Below are 5,762 nucleotides of genomic sequence, written 5' to 3' on the forward strand. Positions count from 1 at the left end.
GTCTCATTAGGAAAGAGAGACTGAGAGTGAGACAGAGAGACAGGCAGGCAGGAGGGGAATGGAAAAAAAACAGAAGAACAGCAGAAGGAAAGAAAGACAGGGAACAGCAGAGGAAAGTGGGCATAGAATGCATTAAGGGGTCAAAGGCCAGTCATCCATTACCACAATGAGCAGGAAAGGCCATGGCAAAGGAGGTCACAAAGTTTTCTGATTCACACAAAAAACACAGGCACACATCTCCCACTTCCCTCCATGGGGTATATGTCACAATCCAGACTTGACTGCGGTTTAATTGAATCAAGAAGTAGTGTGTGGGTGTTTGAGGTTTTGGAAACATGGGAAGAAAGGTCGTGGGGGTGGATGCTAGGGGAGTGTGTGTGTGTGTGTTTCGATAGACACAAAATCTGATTGTCAGGTTCCATGTGTCCATAAGTGCACCCAGGGCTGTAAAGTGTGTGCTGGCGTGCGTGTGTGTGTCTGTGCACAGTGTGTGGGTATATGTACATGAGAATATGGGATTACACAGACCCCTAGAGTCTTGATCCAGCCTGCATACCAAGCAACACACAGAAGGCAGGTTAAAATTTAGTTTAAGTTAGAATGAGGTAGTTTGTTTTCTCCTCAGTGACAAAGCAAGGTTTATATTAGGACAGAGACAGAGGATGGATGACGGAAGAAACTGTAAGAGCAGCTGTAAGCCTGAGAAAGACAAAAGACAAAATGCAGCTCTGGTTATTGTCCACTTAGTATTTAAGTTATTAAAGGAAATTGAAGTCACACATTGTCGGAGAAATAAAACAGAACAGAGTGTGAGAGAGAGAGACAGAGGTTGAGAGATGGATAAATGCTGAGTCAATGCCATGATAATCCCAGGGGGGGAAAAAGCACTGAAGTACAAAGTCACCACAACAGAAGCCGTAAACGTCAACTAAGCCCACCACCTTATGATCAGAGACTGGCGCGGTTTATCTGGTCGGAGGTTCCAGTACTTACTACAGTCATAATCTAAACTTACACCACCTAGGCCTACACATGCCTATAAGATCAAGCTCTTTAACCATTTGTGACTTTTTCCTCAAACTCACACTTCCTTAGTGTCCCAGTAACTCTTAAAGCTCTTCTCATATTCCCTTTTCCATGCTTGAGTATAGACTTCTGAGCCAAACACATTTATGGGGTGACTGTGGAACAGTGGGTAGAGCGGTCGTCTCCCAACTGGAGGGTTGGAGGTTCGAATTACGGTGCCTGCAGTCGAAGTGTCCTTGGGCAAGACGCTGAACCCCCAAGTTGCCCCCGATGGTTAGAGCCATCAGTGTGAGTTGGCACTGCAGATGGCTGCCTCGGTTCTGTACTGGAAACAAATTCCTTGTGTGTGTAACTTGGCCAAATAAAGGTGATTATTATTATTATTGCATTGCCTGCAGAATGGTTACATATTGCTAGCATGTGGTTAGGTCATTGCAAATGTTATTCCTGGATGTGTATTGCCTCTAAGAAAGTGCACAATGGATGGATGAGAGAAAGACTGATGGATATAAAGAGAAGAAAATGCAGAAAAACAGCCGAAGAGAAACGGAGCATTGGACCGAGAAACAGACAGACAGCAAGGACAGAGATAGAGTGAGAGTCAGAGACAGAAAAGAAGAGGGAGAGAATTAAAGAAACCACAACACAAACTCAAAGCCCATTAAGTCTCTTTGTCCTTATGCTAGTGTGGTGTGGTGCTGGGGATCTGGCATGACTTCCTACAGTACAGCCCCTTTCTAAACATCTCATATATACACACAGTCAGAGACAAAGTCACATCTAACCACATCACAATGTTTGTGCATTTGTGTGTGTGCGTTTGGTTAGTTCAGCTGCTCCCACAGAAAGCATACACTGCCTGAGCATGTCAGAGCTGTCTCTTGGTTTCATCTGTCTTTTTATTTCCTAATCCCTGTGTCTCTTTTCACTCCTCCCTTCCTACTTATGTACCCCTTTTTCTGTCCTTCATCTTCTCCCTTCGCCTGTAACACCCCATCTCCCTGTTTCTCCTTAAGGACTGAATATAACACTTAGCTGTTCTGGAAACAGAAGAGTTTTTCCATACATGTCAATAAATGTTGTCCCTTTTCCTGCCCTCTCACAGCATCTGTCTTTCCCTCTGGGTTTGAGACCTGCCTACCACACTGAACCTTTCAAAGTGGGCCTGTTTGCTGAGTTTCAGATAGAAGCCAAGTCACCATGTGGGTCATTCATTCACTATCCCAATGGGTTGGGAGATGGTTTGCTTATGAATATTTCATTTTCGTTTACATAACAGTGGCTCATCTCCTTGGTAACACACATTCGATATATGATTAGAACATGCTGTCTGTACTGCATTCTCACAATGATGTAGTAAAAGGCAAAGAAAGACAGTGGACATAACAATATATGGCAAAGTAATTGTAAGAAAAGATTAAATACATGCATCCAGTAAAACAAAATATAGTGTTACTAGAAAGCACTCAAAGGCAAAGACTGCACCATATTTACATGTTTTACTTTGACAACAAAAATGTAGAGTAATCATAGTGATATACACTGAAGAATATGTAAATCCCATCTAAATGTTTATTCAAGTAAAATAGGTACCCGATTAGCTAAAAGTTTACTATTTTATTTAAGTAGTAGGTCTGCTGTACATTTAGTGGGACCAAAAGCTGGACCAAAATCATAATCTCTGTGGCATAGGTAATAAAGATAATCTATGCACATTATAAGAAATTGCTATAATTTTAAAGTTTCCTTTCCTACTAACATTCTCTGTACCAGCTTGTAGTGCAGTATATAGCAGTGAGGCAAGTCAAGTGCAGGTACACAGCGACTTGTCTTCTGTCTTGCCTAGAGGCAGCAGGGAACAAACTGCCCTGCCATACTGTGTCCCCTACACAGAAAAGTAAGCTTTTTATTTTCAGGCAAGGTCATGACGCCCAGTGTAACTTTATTTTCTTTTAGTTATTAATTTATTTTTTGTAATGCACAAACAAAATACTACATTTGTCTTGTCTTTCTCCATCCTGTGATATTGTTTCATAGGTAGAACTTGCACGCTGCTGTGTCAACTTTTCTACTCCTGCTCTTGTTTCTGCCTCATGCTGTTTTCAGCAGGCAAGCTTTGATGTATTTGCTACAGTTATTTTTATCCTTCCCGGGCAGCTAGGATCTCCAAGGTCTGTCCAAAGTTCAGACATTTAATAAACTTCTCGATGTCCTACTGACTTCAATCTCTAAACTCTCCTGCCTCAAACTAGATTTTGCCATTAGTGAAACAAACTATACACCAGTCTTTTGACTCTAAGGACCACGTTTACTTACATGAAAGCAGAGCTCAAATTCAATTTGTGCACGTAATCTGCCTATAATTACTGGGGCAACAGATAATTACACAATCAGTGATGGGACTGGCATATAGGTGCATTCTGAAAGTGTAGGAGGATCAACTTGTCTGATATGGCGTCTCCAGCTCTAGTTCCCATAAACATTAGAAGTTTTACGAAACATTTCTGGAGGAAACTGAGTGTGTGTGTGTGAGCTTGGGTCAGATAAAGGGGTTCATATCCATTTTTAAACATCAAATTATTTCTTTACACTATACACCCTCCCACTTTATCTGCACATGAAGACAAGATAGATGAGGCAGTGTGTCTGCATTAAATGAGTACTCCATCAGTCCAAAGCTGCCATTATGTACTAGCTGTGGTGCTAAAGACATTACTATGTATGAGTCAGATCCTCTTCACCACTGAGCCGCGCCCCTCTCACCACTCATAAATGTGAAAATAGTAAATGTGTTTCCATGCGGATTCAAATGCTTATTTCTGTATCAGTTGTGGTCCAGCCTCAGTTCCTTCTCCTTCAAACGTAGCCACCACTACTGTGTATGAGTCAGGTTCTTTTTGCCATATATAAACATAGTTCTGAGCAGACAGTCACCCATAAATGTCTGCATATGTCTTCACCCTTTGGCAGATGATCAGGGGCTTTAAACCTCTCTTTAACCTGCTGCTGAATATACAGTAGTTTGACTCTTTCCATAACACCAAGTCATTAAAAGACATTAGGAACTGTATGATAACCATCTCCTTTATAATCTCTTCTCATCATGCCATTTCAGATCTCATTCTCTGTCTCTCACTTGGTCGGTGTCTGACTCTGTCTAGGTGTTTGCAATGGTGATAACTGTTTATGAATCACGTTTAGCTGACTTTTTTTTTTTCTCTCTCTCTCTCTGTTAGGTTCTCTCGGCCATTTAGTAGACTGTGAAGCTGACAGACGATGCCCATGAATGATGAATAATGACTGGATATCTGTCTGGTGCCAGCAGAATGCATAATGCAGCAGAGATACAGCGATTCCAGACCTTCCATAAACATGGTGCAGTTACTGTATCATACCACTGGCACATCTACCCTTAAGAGCAAAGTGCGGCCACTTAAAGTGGAAATCCACTGAAAATATTGTTCAGTTATTGCGGTCATACCTGGAATATTTAATGAAGCAGCTTTAAACAGAGGTTGTTAATGAGTCCTCAAATAGACTGTAAAATTAAACCAGATGAACTCTGGATAATGCTATTAGTGTGATCATGTTAGGAGCAGGTATTTCTTATTAATTAAATTCTTCCACTAAGAATGATTAAATCTAATTTTATGGAAGATTTCTAAAATAATCTTGACCTGTGAATGTTTTGATTAACCATGCTCTGATTGTTACCCCTACAACCAATAAAGGACCTACATGTGGCTACTATAATGCGTCTCTGATCCCTCCTTCACCAGCTATTTACTCTCAATCATTTCATGATTTCCAGTATGTGGGAATGCATATGTTTGTGTACCGTATGTATCTATATGCTTTGTGCAGTGGGTGCAGCTGACTGTGTAGGCAAAGTTATGTCCAGGGTGTATAGGTATGTTTCTTGCATGTGTGTGCAAGCAGGCACTGCAGATTCATGTAAGTCTTGTAGATGTCTGTGATGCAGAGGCATGCTCAGAAATGCTGCTGTGTGTGTGTGTGTGTGTCTGTGCATTCCTAGTATGTAGGTCACCAATATATTCCTGATGAGGTCTAGTCCTCTTGAGAACTCTACAGATACGAGGGCCTAAATTAGACTCTATTATCTGTGTGTGTGTGTGTGTGTGTGTGTGTGTGTGTGACTGAGAGAGAGAGAGAGAGAGAGAAACCTAAGCACCATTATGAGACAAGAACCTCAGTGATGTGCACGTTCAGTTTTGTGCACATGCATGCTTTTACATGTAAAGAGCATTATCATGAGTGTGTTTGTCTGTCTATGAATGTAGGTGTTAAATTGCATGCTATGTCCAAAATAATTTATTTGTGTGCATGTGTCTCTGCATGAAAATGCCACACTGGTGTTATCTGACAGGCCTGTAGCCTGTTACCACTGACCTAGAACTGTCCATATTGCTGTTAACCAAGCCAAATTGCTGATAAGCCTCCAGCACTGCCAAAATTATATGGCCATTGGCACGGAAGTGAAGTTAAGGTGTTGCCAAATGTAGGAAACACATCCAGTATAACATCTATAAGAGGTGTTTTTAGTATGAATGATGGAAAAAGCTGATTTCATAATGTTAAAAAGTACTAAATTACAGCATGTTTCTGTCTTAAAATCGAATCCAGATGGCTTTTCAGGGCAGCTGAATGTTTTAACAGACATGTTTTTTGATTTTGTCAAACACTCTCTCACGAATGGTGTTATGCTTAGTTGTTAT

The 5,762-nt window shown here is 41.0% G+C and overlaps 1 protein-coding gene across 1 annotated transcript in view; it reads left to right on the forward strand.

The window, feature by feature from the left end:
* Positions 1–4,745, forward strand: part of sox4b (SRY-box transcription factor 4b) — a 78,984-nt gene extending 74,239 nt beyond the window's left edge. Inside the window, 1 exon segment of the mRNA XM_020596876.1 lies at positions 4,263–4,745. The gene's annotated coding sequence lies outside the window, so the exon portion shown is untranslated.
* The last annotated feature ends 1,017 nt before the right edge of the window (positions 4,746–5,762 follow it).

The sequence above is a fragment of the Monopterus albus genome, unplaced genomic scaffold, assembly GCF_001952655.1.
Source record: "Monopterus albus unplaced genomic scaffold, M_albus_1.0 scaffold31.1, whole genome shotgun sequence".
Taxonomy (NCBI): Eukaryota; Metazoa; Chordata; class Actinopteri; order Synbranchiformes; family Synbranchidae; genus Monopterus; species Monopterus albus.